At 38.1% G+C, this 22201-nt stretch overlaps 1 long non-coding RNA gene across 1 annotated transcript in view; it reads right to left on the bottom strand.

The window, feature by feature from the left end:
- Positions 1-5816, bottom strand: part of LOC129145618 (uncharacterized) — a 40400-nt gene extending 34584 nt beyond the window's left edge. The window contains exon 1 of the long non-coding RNA XR_008551417.1: positions 5651-5816. This is a non-coding gene — a long non-coding RNA (uncharacterized LOC129145618). The remainder of the gene's footprint in view (positions 1-5650) is intronic.
- Between the last annotated feature and the right edge of the window lie 16385 nt (positions 5817-22201).

The raw sequence follows: 22201 nt of genomic DNA, 5'->3' as shown, positions 1-22201 counted from the left end.
CTTGAGTCGAAGCTACTTCAACCAAAGATCATGTTTTAGATTGTAGGTGCTTTTTTTATACCTGTATTAACTGATGCTTGACCCCCGAGTCTATTCCTCAAAAGAATTCATTGTGAAATACCAAAAGAGCAATAAAATAATAGATTAGTCTTTCCAAAAACATGTACTTCTTGCTATAACAGATCACTTATGAAGGTCCCTACATAGCAAGTTTGAAATTGTACCTAATAGAAGGAAAAACTATCTCCTACATGGAACTCTAATGCAACTTTGGGTGTTAGTACATTAGGATGTAATTGCAGAAGTATAAGTATTATATACTAAAAGTGATAGGATGTGGATGGGTAAGCGAATAAGTATAAATCCCACTTCTAATAGAACACAACAACATTACTTGAAAATAAAAGGGAGAAGGACAAGGTGGAGGTGGGGTCATACAGGTATGAGCACAGGTAGACTATGTTTCTTCTGACATCCAAAACTCATTTATTAAAATGCCCCATGCCAAATTCCCTGAGAACTGTTTCAATCATTCAGCGTCCAAAGATTTGGCACTGGAATGATAGCTTTGGGGTCAATGATAGCTTTGGGGTAAAAAATACAGTTTTTCATATTCTCTTCAGTTTCATTTTCTCTCTGGCATTGACTCTATATTTCCAGATTGAAAAATCAGCAGAAGTTAAAGAGAATCTGCCCCCTTCAGACAGGGCATGGAGTCTCCAGTTTTAGTCTCCAACACTTCCTAGGGTATCCCAATTTAAGGGTTTGTGTTTACTGGCACTTATTTCTGCACCTACATTGTGTTTTTCTTTAATAGAACACAAAGTTTCTTGGAATCTGTTTTTTTATCAAGAATTAAAAAGCAGAACCTCCCTGGTGGTGCTGGGGTTTGAGACACAGCACTATGAAGCTATCCACAGCCAATGCAGCACAAGTTCGATCCCCAGCCAGGGAGCTACCCACATGGCACAGCAGACCTCTCCTGACTCACCCACTGCTCCCCTCAGCAGTGTGTTTCAGGCAATCCAACTGTTCTGTCTCCACCCTGTCTCCCCCCGGCCCCCGCTATCTCTCTGACCTGTACTCCAGTTCTTGTATGCATAAATAAATAATTCTTTTTTAAAAAGAATTTAAAAACAGAGCACTGTATTTTTCAAGAACAGACAATTCACTTGGCAGAGATAAGGCTAAGAGAATTCAAATAACTTTTAAGTATAAGTTGGAGGATTTATCTCTCAAATAGTAAAAACTACAGTAATTAAGATAATGTGATAAAGGCCATAGAAAATGATCAATAACATACACAGAATCTAAAAAACAAATATAAAGAGTTGATAGCTGGAAGGATGACAGACAGATGGATGCCCTGTTTAGTAAATGGAGGCTATCAATGCCATAAAAGAAATTGAATTACAATCTTATTTTATACCTGGTGTTTAAAGCCAGTTGCTGGTGTGTTTAAAGCCCTAAGTGCAAAAGACAAAATTTTAAAGCTTTAGAAAATATAGAATAGCACATTTATGGTACTGTGTTAGGAAAGGATTATTAAATAGTGTATATAAAGTATAAACCATAGGAAAAAGATAGATATATTTGACTATTTCAAACCTCAACAAAAATGTAACATAAATAATTTAAAATGAAAAACACAAGGTAGTAATAAAAGATATTTGTAACACATATAACTGGCAAAGGAATAGTATACAGGACTACTTCAAATTAATAAGGAATAAAATAAATAGAAAAATAGAAAAAAGATTGAGATAAATTTCAGAAGAGATTATCTGAATAGTCAATAACACCATAAAAGATGGTAAACATAATTAAGAAAATGCAAATTAAAGCAATAATGAGATGCAATTTCAGGTACATTAATGGCAAAAAAGGAAACTTGACAATGCCATGTACTGCTTATGAAGTAGAGAAATTGGGAAATTTCATATACCACTGTGGGAAGTAGAAATTCTTTTACCACTCATTTTGGTAAGGAATTTGGTATCTTATAAACTTGAAGATAAGCATACATCTTTTTAAATTATTGTGATATGGATGTAGATACCTTTTGCTCAAATAAATCTACTCACAGGTGTATCCTGAAACTCTTGCACATATGCCAAGGAGACACATCCAAGAATTAACTGTATTTTGGAATATATTCCAAAATATGTTTGATTTTTTTTAATTATCTCTCTACCTATGATTTGATTTTTATTTTTTGTCATATTTAAGAACTGGGAATAGAAAAATTTCACAGTAAAGACAGCAATTACTATTTTGTTTTCCAACAAAGTAAAAAGCAAAACTGATAAAATGCACTGAAAAGGAAATAATAAATATTTCCTTCTTTTTAACTACACATATTGAGGTAATATTGATTTATTGCACTGTCTATATTTTAGAGGTATGGGTTCATACCTCTAAAATGTATGTTATGACACCACCAAAGAACCAATAAACTTTCACCATAGTCCACCGAGTCCCTGTCCCTCCCATATTCTGCTATCCTCTGGTCTGCAGTCACATTTCAAGGCTTTGTTTGGTTTTTCTGATTCTTTGTTTTTTCATATTCTACATATGAGTGAAATAATCCAGTATTTGCCTTTCTCCCTTTGAGTTAACCCTGCCTCCAGTTCTATTTTGTTGAAATGGCAAGGTTTCATCTTTTTGATAGCTGAGTAGTATTCCAATTTGCACATATAAAGGTGGACTATGATATCATTTACAGAGTTAAACACTAAATAATCCTGACAAGTATTCAAACAATGCTATATTTTGTTAGTAAATCCATGCACATATGGCAAAAATTTTTGAACATAAAAAAACTTCATCTTCAAGAGTATGGCTATATTTAGTAAGGAAAGTAGGGTGAGTTTCACTGTTCTTGTTAAAGGGTCAATTTTCACTTCCATTTTTAATTCCTTGAAGACAATTTTCCTCTGCTTTTATTTTTTCTCATTGGCCTTGATTTGCCTCAGTTTTATTTTTTTTTAAATAATAAATTTTATTTTTATATTCCCCCATACAACTGCACATGCCCCATTCTGACCCCAATCCCTCCCCTCCCGGCCCCCACCCCCAAAAAAGTGTCTCTGGTTCATAGTATTTTGTTGATTTTGATTTTCACTTTCTTATAGTTATTCATTTTCCTGGTCCCTTATTTAAGTTTTCTAGATTCCTGCTATGAGTGAGACCATCCGGTATTTTTCTTTTTCTTTTTGGCTTATTTCGCTGAGCATGATCCCTTCCAGCGCCATCCATGTTGCTGCAAATTGCATGTGTTTATCTTTTTTGAATGCTGAGTAATATTCCATGGTATATATGGACCACATCTTCTTGATCCAGTCATCTATTTTTGGGCATTTGGGCTGTTTCCAAAGCTTAGCTATTGTAAACAGTGCTGCTATAAACACAGGGGTGCAGGTGTTCTTTGGAATTGATGTTTCTGTGTCCTTTGGGTAAATACCTAGGAGTGGAATTGCTGGATCATATGGAAGCTCTATGTTTAGTAGGTCCAGAAATCTCCACACAGCTCTCCATAGTGGTTGGACCAGTTTGATTTGCCTCACTTTTAGTAGAATGAATGCAGGTATGGTCTTCTTTGTATTTTCCTACCTAGGACTTGTGACTCAATTACTTAAATAAATGAATTGATATTTTTTTAACAATTTAGAAAAATAACTTACCACTCTATCTTCAAATAATACTTCTGTAATATCCTCTATTCATTTTCTGGACCACACACCATATGTGTGTGGGTGTGAGTGAGCATGTGCACATATGTGATCTTTCACCCAGTTTCATTTGTCTCCTACATGCTCTTCTGTATTTCCATCATTTTCTTTCTTCATGCTTGCATCTGGATATTTTCTCTTTCTACCCTGTAGTTCAATGATTCATCAGCTAAATCTAAGATGCTATTTGAACTATCTACTTAATTCTTCATTTCTATTATTGCATTTTTGGTTCCAAATTTTTATTAGATTCTCTTTTTTATAGTTTTCAGGTTTCAGGTCTCCCTGGTGATGCAAGGGGTTAAGAAGCAGTCTATGAAGCTATCCACAGCCACTGCAGCACGAGTTCAATCTCCGGCCAGGGAGGTGACACACATGACGCAGTAGACCTCTCCTGACTCACCTGCTGCTCACCTCAGCAATGTATTTCAGTTATTCTGCCTGTTCTGCTCCCCACTCTGTTTCCAGTGAATCCTCTCACCCCCCATACCTCTGCCCTGCACCCCAGTTCTTGTATGCATAAATTATAAAAATCTTTAAAAAAATTGATACTTTAAAAAAAAAATGGTACTTCATAGTTTCCAAGTTTCTGTCAAAATACTATATTTTGTCTTTCAATTCATTGAGCATATTAATAATCATTAATAAACATAATAATAATCATTTTGACTATAGTATCTGGATCTCCTATAGGTTGATTGATGTGTTTTTATTGCTTATTGTTTATTGTTATTTTGATAAAATCTTCTATTTCTGAAATTTTGATTATTATATATGAATATATAGACAATACCTGAGATTCCAATGATATTATCCTCCCATAGTGTCCCAGATCACACAGATCCAATCTCAGAGTAAGACAGTCCACAAAATTATATTTGAGTTACTGTGAGAGCTAATCTATTTCCAATCCACTATTATTCCTAGGATGCTAACTGGATCCTTAAGATTTTATGAAGGTCTTTCTTCCTTGGAAAACTCTGACTTCCAGTTTCACCCCTCAAACTGATGAATATTTTGAATGCTACATTCAGTTTCTTAAGCTCTCAGTCACTGCTCTTGAAATCAACAATCACCTGAAGGAGAGAGGCAGCAATGAATGTCATTGCCTCTATAAGATTCTCTTCTTTCTCAAATCTTTGCTCTTCAAGTCCTGACTGCAAAAGTGATTTTCTAAAACCTTAACCTGGAGTTTTTCAATATATTATCCAGCCCTTTTAGTTGTCCTCGTGCAGAGTTTTGATAAGAAATAACATTATCTGGCATTACTGAAAGCAGAATGCCACTGAGGTAAATCATGTCAAAAAGCTTGTATTTATATCTCGATTGACCCAAATATATCTTTTGAGTTTAATTAAAATCTATCCATCCACTTTCTCATTATATAACAGGCAAAGAAAATTTTACATATGTTTATAAGAGCTCTTCACAAGTGCAGAATTTAAATTGATTATTCCTTGGTTTTAACTTAATTGTTGTGATAACCTAGGAAAATGACATGGACATTTTGTTTTTAGCCTCCTGATTTATAATACAGGGAAAATAGCACTAACCTAACTTTCTCAGAGTTTGATTTGGAGGATTAATTAGAACATGTAGAAAAATGCATCTAGTACAGTGCCTGGCCCATGATGTTTGTTCAATAAATACTATATTGATTAGTAATGATTTGTAGAAATATTAGTTATCATTCCCTTTGCTATTCAAGAGTTTATTGTTAGACTTGCTGGAAGGGAAGACATCTAATAAACAGCAATAAAAGCTGATTCAGAAGAACAGCCGGCAAGCATGCAAGAAGTCTGGTACATAATGCTATTCTTTCCCTTTTAAAATGGATCCAATTGTGAAATTTGTAAAAATAGCAAATTGGTTTGGAAAAGTTTTCAAATAAAAATAAAAATAAAAATGACAACTCAGACCTGGCAATTACTGAATTACTTTACCCTCTGGCCTCATCCAGGACACATTAGCTGAAAGTTGAAAGTAAAATGAGCTTGTAAATGCTGACAGATGCATCAGGAGCAAACTCTAGACTCCTTGAATGCTGACTGCCTCAGGGACAGAAAAATGAAGGTTATTTGTACATGAGAGACAGATACTTACAGAACCCCACTTTTTGTTCATGAAATTTCCATTCTAGAATCTATGATAAATGGAGCATTCTACATTCTTATCTTTACACCTCCTCTCAACATCTCAGTAGTGAGGTACCAGTATGCCCCCATTCTCCCCAGATCAATAAACTGGTCGTGAAAGAAGTAATAAAACATGTCAAAGTCACAGCCAATTTGTGGCAGACAACTGAATTAACATTTCTCAATACCTACTGTGTGCCAGGCAATGAGCTAGGTAGGCATTGAAGCCACAACAGTGAACAAGAGGACATCCCCACAAAGACAACAAGCTAAAGCAAGAAACAGAAAGACACTCCTGAACATATGCTCTATCAGTAGCAACTTTTACTGGGACTACAGCTGAGAGGAGGAAGTACACATTGTACAAAAATGAACAATAATGTGAAATATAAACAAAAATAAAAAAATCTTTAAAAAAGAGGAAAAAAGTTGATGTGATGATTGTCAGGATTATGAACCAAAAAATATTAAAAGAGTGAAAGAAAAATCATAAGACAGGTAGAAAAGGTGATCAAAAGCTGGCCTCACACCTCAACTCATACCTAGCCAACATGCACTCCTGGAATTAGTCCATACCTTGGACTTACATTTTTGTGGGAGTGGAACAGAACACACACACCAATAAACAAGCAAGAGAGTTAAGGATTGAGTGCTAAGAAGGAAATAAAACTGACTAGTAAAATAAAGAGTAACTGAGAGGAGGGTATGTCAGTAGTGTGTTCTAGGAAAGTCTCATGAAGATGTGGTATTGTAGGGGCAGGACAGTCACAGAGCAGGTTTTCTATGATCCGAGCAGACGGGTAAAGGAGAGTCCTGGAGCCCTCGGTGGTTTTCTCAGGCTTTTATTGAGCTTTACATGTCTTTCAGCAACCAGGTACACGGCAGGCAGGGGTGCCGGGGGCCAGGAGGCCAGCAGGCCTCCAGGTCCCCAGCAAATCTTCACTCTGGGCTCCTCCTGCCACTCTCCTGCCCCTCTCCTGCCCCTCTCCTGCCCTTCTTGGGGTTATCTCAATACTCCTCCCATGGCCCACAGTAGTAAACAACACAACAATGTAACAACTGCAGGTGCCCCATCAGGCAGGGCAATCCTAATAGTGGGAGGGCAGAAAAGCCTGAAAACTATTTTCCCTACAGGTATTTAAGCCAAGACTGGAAAGATGGAAGTTTGAGACAGAAAATGCAGGGCTCGAGGCAAAAAGAGCTCAGCGTGCTAAACTGTGCACGGAGTGGATGGAACAAGTGGAGTCCAACAGGAGCTAAGGCTGGAGTTTGAGAGGGTCAGATCCTGCAGAAAATGATATCGACAGTTATGGGGAACACAGATCAAGCCAGTGCACTTTTCACTTTACAAATGGCAAAATACAGTATTACTCACTCAACCCCACAGAGGGCTCAGCCATTACCCCTGCAGGACTAAGTACCATCATCTAATTACTTCCATCTGGAACTTTCAAGCAGGTTCCTTTTAGCCTCAGTTACAATAAGAAGCCTCCTTGTTACCATTTCATCCTTTCATTGTGTATCGTTTTTCTTGCCGTACTACACTTCAAAAAAAAAAAAAAGTGAAAGTTTGTTCACATTCTACTCAGTATGCCATTACTTTTTTACCTTAAAATCATCACAGTTTTTATGAAATCTTCCACCGATTTTCTTTTATTTGTCTCTGTGAGTACTTTCTTTTATTGAGGTAACACTGGCTTACATAACACTGTAATTTAAGGAAACAAGTTCTCACCTCAGATGTATGTTAGCACAACACACCCACAATCAAAGCACCCACAGTCCTTTACCATAGGCCCTTGGCTCCCAACCCTTTTTTTACCAAACCAAAATTCCCCTTCCTGCAGCCTTAATTCTGCAGTCCTATTTCCAGTTTGTTTTGGTCTCATTTTGTCAGTTCCTTTGTTTTTCTATATATGTATAGTCTACCCGTGAGTAAAATCATGCGGTATTTATCTTTCTCCTTCTGACTTATTTCCCGTAGCATCATGGGAACCTCCAGTTCCATCCACATTATAACAAATGCCAAGAGCTTATCTTTTTTTTTTTAAAATAATTGAGTAGTATATATACCATATTTTCTTAATCCACTGCTTTGTTGATGAGTATCTGAGTTGTTTTTATAATCTGGCTATTGTAAATAGTGCTTCAATAAGCACAGGAATATATCCCTGCAAATTAGTGATTTTGTGTTTGTTTCGTTTTAGTATATGCCTAGGAATATAACTCCTGAGTCATATGGTGTATCTATTCTTATTATTTAGAGGAAACTCCATGCAAGTTTCCATAGGGGCTGGACAAGTCTACATTCCCACCATCAGTATACAAGGGTTTCTTTTTCTCCACATCATCACCAACATTTGTTGTTTCTCGGTTTTAATAACTTGCTTGCTTGTTTTTACTATGGGCCATTTGTTGGCGCCTTACCTCATGGCATCAGGATACTTCCCCCTTCCGTGATTGGCTGTGCTCCTTTCGGCCCAGTGCGCATGACGACCTCCGGCGCACCAAATAAGGGCATGTGCCCTTCCAGGATTAGCTGTGCTTCTTTTGGCCCAGTGCGCATGACGGCCTCCGGCGCACCAAATAAGGTTATGTGTTTGATCATTGGCTAGGCACTGTTGGCCTGCTTCTTCCGCTTCCGGTCCCCAGCTATAAAGCCCCGCCGAAACCGAAAGTAAAAGAGACCTGCGATAGCTGAACCAAGAGTGTGCGTGTCTCCCTCCGTGGTGTACCCCTGTTCTTCAGGTCGCTGCTCTCCCCTCGAGAACCTCGTTGACGAGTCCACGGGCTCGGGCAGCCATTCTTACAAGAGTGCAGTGGAATCTTATTTGATTTTGATTTGCATTTCCCTGATGTTGAGCATTTTTTCATGTGTCTCTTGGCCAATTGTACGTTTTCTTTAGAGAAGCATCTGTGCAGTTCTTCTACCTTTTTTTACTGTGTTCTTTCTTTTTGTTGAGTTGTATGAGTTCAAGATCTTGGATATTAGCCCCTTGCCAGATGTATGATGTACAAATATTTTCTCCCACTCATCAGGTTGACTTTTTGTTTTAATGATACTTTCTCTGTACAAAAAAAAACCTTTTACCTTCGTCTCATTTCTTCATTTTTGCTTTTTCTTTCCTTGTTGGAGTTGAGATCCCCATAGCAACACTGATGCCAATGTCTTAGCATGCAGTGTCTATTTTTTCTTCATATATTTTATGGTTTCATGTCTTACATCCAAGTCTTTAATCCAGTTTGAGTTAAATTGTATGCATGGTATGAGAGTGATCTAGTTTCATTTTTTTGCATGTGACTGTCCAGTTTTCCAGCACCATGTGGAAAAGAGACATTCCTTTCTCCATGGTATATTCTTGGCTCCTTTTTGTGGATATATATGATCGTGTCATCTTCAAATACTGATAATTTTACTTCTTCCTTTGGATTCCTTTTATATCCTTCTCTTGCCTAATTGCTCTAGGTAGGGCTTCCAAAACTATATTCAGCAATAGTTGGTAAGAGTGGATATCTTTACTGTGTACCTGATCTTAAAGGAAAAGCTTTTAGCTTTACACTATTGAGTCTGATGGTAGCTGTGAGTTTGTTATATAGGCCTGTATTATATTGAGATGTCCTTTCTATTCCTATTTTACTCAAAGTTCTCATCATAAATGGTGTTCCATCTTGTTAGATGCCTTCTCTGCATCCATTGATACAATCATGATATTTTTGTCTTTTTGTTAATATAGTGAATTGCACTGAGTGATTTGCCTATGTTGAACCACCCTTTTATCACGGTAGTAAAACCTACTTGGTCATGATATATGATTCTCCTCCTAATACATTGTTGAATTTGATTTGCTACCATTATTGAGGATCTTTTCTTCTGTGTTCATTGGGAATATTAGTCTGTAGTTTTCTTTCTGCATGATGCTCTTGTCTGGTTTTGGTGTGAGAGTTATTTTGGCCTCATAAAATGTATTTAGGAGCATTTCCCCCTTTCTCAGTTTTTTGGAAGAGTTTAAGAAAGGTTTTAGTTCCTCTTTAAAGGTTTGGTAGAATTCACTAATAAAACCATCTGATCTTCTAAATCCTGCTACAGGTGAGATCATCTGTTATTTTTCTTTTTCTTTCTGGCTTATTTTGCTGAGCATGATCCCTTCCAGCTCCATCCATGTTGCTGCAAATTGCATGAGTTTATCTTTAATTGCTGAGTAATATTCCATTGTGTATATATATACCACATCTTCTTGATCCAGTCATCTATTTTGGGGTATTTGGGTTGTTTCCATAGCTTAGCTATTGTAAATAGTGCTGCTATAAACATAGGGGTGCAGGTGCCCTTTTGAATTAATGTTTCTGTGTCCTTTGGGTAAACCTAAACAAGGGACCAGGATAAAGACTAATTATAATGAAGTAAAAGTCAAAATCCCTCTACAAGCAATTATAAACCAGAGACACACTATGGGGGGTGGGGAGGGGGAGTAGGATCAAAACAAGGGAGGGTGGGAATTGTATGGGGACTATAACTAAGATGAAAATGCATGCATTGTGCAAAAATGAAAAATGATGTAAAAAAATATTTAAAATTTTAAAAATAAAAATAAAATCTTATCTTGGGCTTTTGTTTTTTCAGAGACTTTGGTTACTGTTTCAATTTCCTTGCTTGTAATTGTTCTGTTTAGATTTTCTATTTCTCCCTAATCCAGGCTAGGAAGGTTGTATGCATCTAAAAATTTGCCCACTTCTTCTATATTTTCTTATTTGTTGGCATAAAGACATTCATAGTAGTCTCATGATTCTATGTAATTCTGAGATGTCTACAGTAACTTCTCTTTTGATTCTTTTAGGTTTTTTTCCTGCTTTTTCTTATTAAGTCCTGCTAGAGATTTGTCTATTTGTTGTATTTCTTCAGAGAACCAGCTTTTTGTTTCATTGACTATTTCAACTGACTTTTGACATCTATTTCATTTAAGTCCTCTTTAATTTTATTATTTCCTTCATTTTACTGTTTTTTCAGAAATTTGTTCTTCTTTTCCTGGTTCTTTAAGATGTGATTATTTATTTGAGCTCTTTGTTGTGGTGAGTCTGCATCTAGGAGCCCCCTGGAACTTGCTGAGGTTTGGGGGGGCCTCCCTTAGTGAGTCTGCTTCCAAGTTCCCTCCATGGGCTTTCTGAGGTCTGCTGAGAGATATTGCACATAGGGCTGCTTCCAGACCCATCCTGGAAGTCACCAAGGTCTGTGCTGATGTTGCGGAGGCCTGCTATGGCAAGTCTGCACCCAGGACCCACCCCAGAGTTCATGGAGGTCTGTGCCACAGTCTGCGGGGGCGTACTGAGGGAGATTTTCTTCCAGGTCCAGTTCCAACATTTGCTGAGGCCTTCCAAGGGTGACAATACAAAGGCCTTGCCTGTTCTGGTCTGCTGCTTTCAGGGCCCTGGGCCACCAGGGCCCTCTCCAGGAGGGCTACCTGCTTGGCCTATTCCACTGCCTGCTGGGTTAGCTCTCCTCTAGGTTTATTACTCCTACCATGTGCTATAACTCTTTTTCCTTCAGGAGTAACTGATTTTCCTCTGCTGCAATCTAGCTGTGGGTTTGTGGAGAAGGCGATCCTAGCATCATCCCTCGGCCACCATTCTGCCTCACCCTCTACAATTTTGTTTTAAGACATTGCCCATAGAAACTTTCACTGTGCTTTACACATGATAAATTTTCAACAAATGTCAGTTAAACTGATTATCAAAAGCAGATAAGGGCCTAATTGCTGGAAAGTTTTGAGTATTCAGAACTGAAGGCTGATAAGAGTTAAAAGGAAAATGTCCCAATTCAGAAAAAAAGGGGGGACGGGAGGACATGGCAGGAAACGGAGCCAAGAACAAGCCTTTCCTGTCTTATTCTTTAAATTGTTTCTTCAGTTATTTGGATTTACCCTTAACCTTTGGGTGGAGAGACATGGATTCAGAATGTGTTCTCTGAATACCCAGCCTCATGTAAATGCACTATCAATTTTTCTAGATAGAGCAATTCAAATGAGAAGAAAAGGATGTTTTTAAATTATGCTTTTCAGTGATGACAGAAAGAGAAAATGATAGTTGCCATATTTTGGAGAATGCTCAGCTGATGTCTGCAGGACTCTGCAAGCATCTCTATCAATTACATGTACTGACTGAGCAGCAATGAGACAGTTGTTAATTGAAACTCTAATGACCAGCTTTTACCAATATCTAATTTAGTGCTTCTGTCAGGAGCTGAGCTCATTTTCTCAAACAAGGAGGAAAAATAAAAAGAGTTTTGGCTTCAGGATGTCCTGTTACTGCATTGCAGGAAAGAAAATACTCTACTTCTTTTTGTTTCAAGTCAAACCATCAAGTGAATAAATCACAGTATTTGGATAATACTTTTTGCTATTATCCACATTTGAATTAGAACACATACACCATCCTACCTTTACCCTATACAATGAAAAGCATTCAGAACATTGCTATATCAGTTTGACAGGGACAGAGAAGCCTCCTGGAAAAGGTATTATTTGATCTGAATCATAAAGCATGCAAAAGATTTCAGAAGGTAAAGGGAGCTGGTGTGAATAACACAATACAACTTCATTTAACAGGGTAACTGAATTCTTAGTAGCTATTTTTTATATTTAGAATCAATGCATAATGGGTATGATGTAAAGAGATGGGGGAGGGGAAATGTGTTCTAGGCAGGCATTTAATACCTAGAAAAAGACCTACTGTATTCTTTGTTTAGAGTATCAGTAGTAGCCACTGTATATGAGTCATGATTTTGGGCAAGTACGTAACATGCACAATTTCATCTCTGCCCACAAAATCACCATTGGATTACCCCATTTTGAGGAAAATGAAGCTCAGTTCATAGAAACCAAGTCTCTTGCATAAGGGTTCACAGTTAATAGTGAGCAATACCAGGAGCCACAGATTTCTCTGTAGAAAGACTGCACTGGCTGAGTATGGGTTTTAGAGACAAAAGGAGGACATGAGCTGGGACACAAGGTTCCCCTAGACATTTGTGTGTTTCTTTTCAAAATTGTGAAGATGCTGAATTCTATTATCTCTACCAGCCCATCTAGTTTCATGCTTCAAAGCCTTCACAATCTAGTCCAGATCTGGACCCGACTCCATTTCTTTCTTCGCTGTTCTGATCTGTTGGATCCCAGGCCCTCCTCCTAATTCTCTAGACAGACTAGAACCCAAGAGTGAATCTAAGAAGACTTCTTGTTATGTTCTATTACTAATGGGGCAGTCTGAGAAAACATGTGCTCGCTCAATGGTTCCAGCACTAACAGCAGTGCTTTCTAAACCACCAAGAGAACTCTTACAATAAAGAATTAATGAATTCCAGGACCAATATCAGGCCGATTGGTGCCAATGGGGTTCTGCATAATTTAGTTTTGTACTGTCAACTATGAAATGTCTTTGGGCAACAGCCTAAATTTCCTTTGAACAACATGACCCTTCAGAAAGTACAGGATCAGGAGAAGAGAAATGTCAAAGACAATAATATCAAAAATGCAATTGAAAAGTTTGAATAAAATTGTCTCAAAAAATACCAAAATGGAGGACAGTACTTCTAAATTAATGTATTACCTCCTAAAATAAATATATATAATAAATGAACTAAATAATTTAAATGTGATTTGTACATCAGTAACTATTTCCTCTACAGACTTAGAAAAGTGTATGTTTAGTTGAGCAAAAAAAATTAATCTTACTCTTTTGGGAAAAAAATGCAAAATCATCTAACATTCAAGACTGGTTTACATAGCAGAAGCTAATCTAGACCTTATTCTCTATATTATAAAATGGTTGTTGAGTGCCTTTCTTATGCTAGGCATCAATCTACTCTCTAGAAATGGAGAAAGGCACAAAACACTCTAGAAGAGTTACTTTCAACCAGTGTTTAAATGGAAGCATTTATTGCCTTAAATCTGCTTTATATATATGAATGCAAGACCTGGATTTCTTCAGGTTTCAGTAAACATATGGTATCTTCAGCACCAGCTTAATGGTATACTATATGTATTTTCTTTGCACCAAGTCATACCCAATTTTATACAGTACTGCATGACCCACTTAACTATGTACCAAGAGACTTGGTTTTAATCACACGAAAAATCAGCTCATGCTTGATTATTGATCACCATTTGACAGCTCACTTGCGCTATGATTGCAGGTTGAGATCCAATGCCTGGAAGTATTCAAGCAGAAAAATTATCTGCTTAACTCTATAATTCAATTGAAACCTCTGTAACCCAAAGTACTTCCTCCACTGGCCATCATAGCCTGAGAGTCACACTATGATGATGACTGCATGACTTCAAAAATAAACAAGCCACTAAAAAAATCATTATGCTTATACATTCCCTTTAGAAGAGAATACATGAGCTATCTCAGAATAACTTGCTGGCATACAGTCAACAAAGACTGAGTCAACAGCAAAGACTGAGAAATGTGATCCAGAATGCTGGGTGAGTTTGAAAGGAGAAAATATTGTGAGGAACAGATTGTATTTTCCCAGGAAAAGAGGGCACTGTCCTAAGGGTGGGAAATATCTCAATATAGTGACAATAATAAACAGCATAACCAAAGGAGATATGACAAAACAGTCCATAGTTTTGTCAAGAAGTGCCTAAACTAGATGAGTATGCAAGATGTACTTGCAGATCATTTTTTTCTAGCTATAATTTGGTTATCCCAGGTCCAATGTAGGCATTTGTCTAGATCAATATCCCACTGTGAATGAATGCTTACTGCTGTTCTTAACTCTATCTACCATTTTGTTGATGGGATCCCAAGCAAAATTGACCAATGAACCAACCATTCCTCTCTGCCTACCATCTGCTTTTTGGAAACAAGTAATGGAATCATAGAGAAAATCAGGGAGATGTCAGATCAAAAGGAAAAATTGATGGACTATCACTGGTTCACATATAGGGAAAAACTGTCTCCCAGATATTTCTGTAAAAGCTTATTTTCACCTAAATGCATTGATTTTTCTAATCCTTTCCATTCCCTTCCCTGGATTCCCACTATTTTAATTGCAATTTGCAGTCAGATTTAATATGATGACTCCTAATTCTTCTGGAATTCCAGATTCAGTATCAGGGGAAATGACAGAATCAGCAAATCTATAAACATAGTACATGCCATGCATATTGCAAAGTACTGCAATGAAGAAGCCAAGGATCATTTCCTGAGAGACCCACCATTTAAGTGGAGTATCAAGAACTAGGGATGACAAATGTGTGGCACACATGCCTCATCTCAGCTAACCTGCCCCATGACAGACATTACTAATTGATCATGGAGTCCCCTTCTATTGATCTCACATGCAACTTCTGAATCCTATCCAACACCATGTATTTACAGCCACTATGCATCTTTCAGAATTAGGTGTGACTTGAGATATACTTGCCCTAGTCACAGCTGACAGAGAAACAGTTATAGCCCAGACAGTACTGTGAAAAAACATTTTTTGATATATATTCAAATCTTCTCATCTAAGACCTAGCTACCTACTGGGATGGTCTCTGGTTCTGTCACAATAAGGAATTACTCTAATTAAATGCAAACTTGGTATGATCCTAATATCCTTTTTCTGATGGATCTGGGGAAAATAGTTCCTCTCTGCTCTCCTGGGGATAGGCTACTTCTTTTAACAGCAAAACCACTCTGGTCCTTGCTTTTTGAATCAATGTCTTTGAACCAGCAAAAGAATGTACACTCTACTGCCTAACAGTGTCTTTTCTCCAATGAAAGCTCACACTGTAGCCTTTAACCCAAAGGGCCCCGAGGTGGCTGTGGGGAAACCTCTTTGATAGGTGGATGGGAGCAGTTCTGTCTCCATTTATTCCTTTTCCTTTCAGTTTATCACTCCCTCCCTGGTAGTAACTCCATAACGGCTTTGTTGAAGCAGACTCAAGCTACAAGAATTGTTCCTGAGACTCATAACTCATTTTACAGCAGCTGCCAAGAGCTGTCAGATGGTGGTTCTTATGGCCACAGGTCATATTTAAAGCTGTGACCTCAAGGCAATGCACATACTAAAAGTAGCTTGGGCTAGACAGTGCCCCCCATGGAGTCAATCAACTTTGTTTTGGCTGCTGGACCATGGCTATTGTTTGCACTGAAACAAGAAGAAAAGTTGCAGTCTCTCTTAGAGACTGAGATTTCACTCAAAATATTTTTCCTGCTCAGCAAACACTCATCTCTTTACTTCTACAAGTCAAAAAAGAAGAATGTCATCTCTAAGATACAACACGAAGAACCAAAAACAAGAGTAAAACCAAGAGACTTAGGGTCTCATTTTAGCACCTGCATTGACTACTGACTGGATGGTCTGGAATAGCAGGTAGGTTTCAAGTGGCAGTATCCATAAATAACTGCAATGACAGGGACACTGTGCTGAGAACACTAAATTTGGGGTGAGAGGGAGGTGATCAATTCACAATATCTGCCTTAGATGCAGGATTAGGAAAAGACAGCCATTATGCCTATTCACGGACTTGAATTAGTGAATATTTCATTGCTTTCCTGAGCTGCTTTGATAGCCTCCAAATCAGCTTTCCTGCCTATAGGTCTTCAGATTCCAGTGCATTTTCAATTCAGCCACCATAGCCAGCAATGGAACAGGCACCCCTAAGCACAGCATTCCTCCTGTGGTTCACATTGCCCAAGGTCCTAGCCCAGTGCATGGTGCCTTGGCATATCAAGCTCCAGCCAATCCCCCAGTCAGCTGTCTCATCACTACTTATCACCACCCTGTGCCCAGACCCAGAGTTCTCACATTCCCTGCATAGGGCAAAGTGCCCAAATGATATCTCCATGGAGAATTCCTTCACTGCTAGGTCTCTCTGGCTTATGTGAACTTCAATTCCAAGCATTTGGTTCCCACTTGGGACCTATTTTAGCTACAAGTCTACATACAGGTTTTTTTTTTTCCCCTGACAGTTTCAAAGAAAGCCTGGAATTGAGTCTTATTAGCTTGTCTTGGGTCATCTGCCTAACCCTGGACCAATCATTGTGGTTAAAAGGATAGATATTGCTGATTGTCCAATTCTGGATCACATTCTACCCTGACGCAGAAGGGGTGAATCACCTCTACCCAAACCATATTGAAGACAGTGGAAAGACTGGGGTTCATCAAAGGAGGATAGGGGTGTTGCTTCCAGGAAAAGGAGGAATCTTTTCCAGGAAGGGAAAATACAACTTTCCACACACAAAAATAATGAATTTTGAGTTTATATGTCTCTTACCCCCACCAACTAAGCCCACCTCACCATTCATGGCACTCAGTGGCAGAGCCTTCAAGGACAGTGTAAGGACACTTTTCCTTAGTCTTTTGGGAGTGTATAGTAGCCCCATTTCAGTCTCTTGGGAATGTGGTTATTAATTGTCAGTGTTTACTGAATATTTCCTCATTCTGTGAAGCAATTTATGAGTCTTGGTGCAGCTTGCAGAGACAAGCATTTCTCGAGTCCTTGCTTGACAAGCACAGAAGGGAATTTATGTGAAGTGTTCTGTGATATGTATTATGTTTACTTGCTAATGAAATTTATTCCAGTTTTTGTGTTTATTTATAGCACATGGATTCAGAACCAATGCAGACATTTAAAAATGATTTACATGTGACCAATTTAAAATATTTAAAACCTCTTTTAAGAAAAAAAAGGGGGGGTAGCTAAAATGAGTTTAAAAATTGAGCCTTTGTTAATGGTAAAAGACAAAAAGGATATGAGAAACCTCTAGTGAATATAGGTATGTATGCATTGTAGTGGGATTTTATTTGAAATATTTGATTTTTAAGTCTCAGTATGCAAGGAAAATCCCTGATCACTCATGAATAAGCCCTGAAAAGTCTAAGAAGCTTGTGTGAATGTTAGTCTTAGCATTAATAGCTTTAGTGAAGCTTTTCCCTCTGCTACTCCATTAAGTAGGAAGGAAACTCACTAGCTTCCAGTTTTGAAGACGTGCATTCAAATTCTAACCTGCCATTTTATTGTCAAGAAAAAGCAACTTGCACAAAAGTATATTTACATCTTTTACAAAGCACAGAATGACTTTGATTTTAAGGAGGAAATACTGAAATTCAGACACATTTATCTGATGGCAAGGGGCACTTTTTATTTTATTTAATGAATACACCTAGTATTTATTTTGTGCCAGCCATTGTTCTGGGTAGATCACAAATATTTATTCACTTGATCCTCACAACCACCATTTGATGTCGGTACTAATACTATTCCCATCGTACAGGTGAGGAAACTGAGGCACAAAGCAGTTAAGTAACTTGCCCAGGATTTCAGTCAGCTGGTGGCAGAGCCATCAACTGGACACAGGCATCTGTCATTTACTTTTGGGGGGCACCTTGATACCCATTTCAATATAATAGATTAGAGTGACTGTTTAGATGAGTCAGTTACTTTGATCAGGTAGTAACTGGTTCGTACTGCTTCTTCAGCGCAGTGGCTTTGGAGTGAGGCAAGCCTGGCTTCTAACTCCCTCAACCTCCTACTAACTAGTGACTTGGCCAAGTTATTTCATGTTTCAAATTCTAGCTTTCTTTCTGTGACATGCACATGATAACGTATCAAGCCCTGATGTCCTTATATGCAAATGTTGGCTTTCTTTCTGCAAAAATCAATATGCTAACTACAAACAGGCTTAGCATCGAAGCCCAGTGGCTGAGCAGGTGTGGCCTTTGGGAGCACACTCAGAGAAGATAAAACACTAGAGATCACCTAATGAATTCAGATAGAGACAAAAAGAGGGGCAGGGGACTGGATTTCAGACTTGATGCTCAAAAGCAGGTTTTGGCTTTGAATCATCCAATTCACTTTAGGAGTGTCAACCTATCTTGTGAAGTGCTGACAGTGGACCAAAAGTCTTATTAAGATTTCAAGAAAGAAAAACTAGGCTATTGATCTGCACATTCAAGAAATAGTGACATTGACTCAATGCTCCCCTGCAACAAAGTAAGTAAGTGTTGCCCAAATGATCCCCACATAGTGGTTATCATATTTGTGAAATCCTTCAACAAAGGACAGGGAAGCCACTGTCATGGGGAAGAGTCTGCTTTCACTTACCAGCCATTAGATAGTTTTCTAACAATTGACTCATCTAAGCAGTCAGTCTAATCTATTATATTGAAATGGGGATCAAGGTGCCCCCTAAAAGTAATCTAGGCAGCTTACAAAACATTTATAGGTCCCTGAATAATAATTCAGGTAGAAAAAAAGAAAGCATAGCTATTTATGTATTTCCCAATAGCTGGTTAGTATATTATCCATAGACACATAGCTGTGTGTAATCAGGCCTTCCTCACTGACTCACGTATGAAAAGGGATCACCATCTCCACAGCAACCACTTATTGAGCAATTATTTGCTCGGCACTTGGTTAAGCACAGACAGATGGTGAACTGCATAATACAGTTGTCACAACTATAGCTTAATGTAGCAAGTCATATAACTATTATCTACACTAGAGATAAGGAAAGTGGCTCAAAGAGAGAAATCACCTTTTCCAAATCCACATAGCTTGTTTATTGGTTTCAATATTTTCCTCTGCAAATAAAAGAAACCTAAGTTCAAATTAAAGACTTACTATCTCCCATCCTGGGAAGGCTGGAGGAAGTTTGAGATATAAAGATGACTGATTTCAATGACCAGCCACTTAATGGTGCTGTTAGAATACAAAGTTCCCCCAAGTCCCTCAGCTCTACCAGCCAAAGACTGTGGCAATTCTGTGTGCATGATCCAGAGTCATTTCCTATGGATTTCTCTTAAAAGGTAGAAATTTTCCTCAGAAGCATATCTCAGTACTTCCCAAATTTTCTCATTTCTTCCCTTCCCTTCATTTCTCATGGACTAGAAAGAAACTGCATACCTCTTCCGAAGCAAATTACTTAGGAAAAAGAAATGGAATTACATTTAATTGGGAACATGGAGACTGGCTGGTGCTGAAAAATACTAGATTATAAATATTGGATCGGAAATAATATTTAATAGGAAAATAAAGGGGAGATCAAATATTTATTATAAATGAATAATGATCATCACAACCAATGAATGCGAATAAAAGATAATCACAGATGTGTCCAAAGCTAGCGCTTTTCACCAGTACACCACTCTATATGGAGGTTTAGACGCGACTGTTTGGATGTCATTATCCCAATGCTACCAGTTCAGAGAGGACTAAAAAAACTCCTGTTATCTGATCACCTTGGGAGATGGTCAGTATTTTAGACAACAACCCTTCTGCAATAGCCCTGAACTACATTGAACTACTTGCTTCTGTTTTCTCTCCCTCCAATCTGTTTTCTCTCCCTCCAATCTGTTTATTAACCATCGTACCTCAGGTTAATAGAAATTAAATCCTGGTCATGTAATTTTACTGCCAATCTTTCAGTGACTATCCAGAATGATCAGGGTAAGCCCAAAACTCTGAACCCAAGATCATAGTCTTTCCCCTGCTCACCTCTCCAGCTGCCCTCCTTCCCTTCCCTGCTCTAGCCGCTTCCTGCATCACACTCTCCTCCTTTATCATTTTCACATGCTGGCCCCTCTCTGAAAGTCTTTTCCTTCTGCTCTTCACTAAATTAACTCATTTTGCAGTCACTTAAACCATCTCTTCCTCAAAGAAGCTATTCTGGATTCGAGATGGTGTCAAACACCCTTCTCAGACTCTCTTATAACACCATGTACCTGTCTTCAAAGCACTTAATATATTTGGTTTTACATGTATTTGACAAGTCAATTGAGTAACTGCATATTGTTCATGAGCCTATTCATAGTCAGCTCAGGATGCTATGATCTTTATGGCTTCAGCAGCAAACATTTATTCCTCAGGGTTTAGAAGATGGGAAGTCCAAAATCAAAGTGCCTGCAAATTCAGTATCTGGTAAGAGCCCATTTTGCAATTCATGGAGGGTCATATTCTTGCTATGTCTTCTGTGTCCCATCTGGTAGGAGAGAGCTCTCTTTTACAAGGGCACTAATTCCATTCCTGAGGGTTCAACCTCATGAACTAATCCCCTCCTCAGGACCACCCCTCCTAGGATCAATGTGTTGGGTATTACATTTGAATCTATGAATTTGAGGAGAAGAAAAAATATTCAGTCTCTAGCAGAAGACTCTAGCTCCATGCATATAGGGATGGATTCTGTGCTTGCTTGTTTGTACCCCTTGTTTCCAGCACACTGCACGGCACATGGCAGCTACTCAGGTTAAACTTCAAAACTAATTAAATTTAAAAACTTGTTAGAGAACACAAGATTCTACTTACTGATATGCATAAGTAGAATCACACCTTGACTCATCCCTTCCTTACTCCCAGCCTCTCTGTGTCTCTTTTATTTGGCTCCATAAACTCCATGGAGTTGAATTCAGCCTCAGGATCTTCATAATCCATGCATACTATGGCCTCATCTCACGCTCTGGGTTCTAGAGAACTGCAATTTTCTCATCCCTCAAGTTCACTGGACTTTCATCTGAAGAGATGTGCACCCTCATGCTCTTCACAACACTGTTTACAATAGCCAGCAACTTAGGTTGTTCCCTTAAGTGCCCACCAATGAATGATTATATTAAAAAAGATGTGGTACATACATGCAGTGACTACTCAGCTATTTTTAAAAAAGATGAAATCTGTGATTTGCAACATGAAAGAACCTAGAGCATATTATGCTCAGTGAAATAAGTTAAACCAAAGCCATGGTTTCATGCATATACGGTACTTATATGAAAAAACTAAGTACAACAAAATGAACTTTTAGACTATAAAAATGTACCACAGATAATAAATAAGCAAACAAGTAAACATATTAGCAGTATGCACGTGATTAAGAACTCAAGGCCTAACCTGTACAAGGTAAGATCTTCATATATTAACCACGTACCTGGGTTGGTTATATAACCTCTCTGAACAACAGTTGTTTCAGCATAAAATGGGGATAATGATATTGATCTCACAAGATTTTAATAGGCATTCATAAACTAATATATGCAAAACATTGGCCCAGAAGTAGAAGCTATTATTAACAAACCAACTTCCTATAACTACAGAAATGTTCTTCTCAGAAAAGTTGTCTTTACAAAGAGCCAAGTTCTTTAATGAAATGATGGGCCGATTTAAGGTAAAAGGGGTTGAGAATTTTTGCTGTAGGGATTCCAGGCAGTTGATGTAGTCAATATGAATAATTCATAGGACGGAGTGCTTGACTTTTTGAACTTAGCCTATGTTGTGCTCAGAGCTCCAGTGAAACTTTTAGGCCCAACAGAGTAGTGAGATCAAGGTCAATTCTTCTGTTTCACAGAACCTGTCAGAC

The sequence above is a fragment of the Talpa occidentalis genome, unplaced genomic scaffold (assembly GCF_014898055.3).
Source record: "Talpa occidentalis isolate TD23 unplaced genomic scaffold, MPIMG_talOcc4v2.1 talOcc4.13, whole genome shotgun sequence".
Taxonomy (NCBI): Eukaryota; Metazoa; Chordata; class Mammalia; order Eulipotyphla; family Talpidae; genus Talpa; species Talpa occidentalis.
This window is presented reverse-complemented; position numbering and strand designations above follow the sequence as displayed.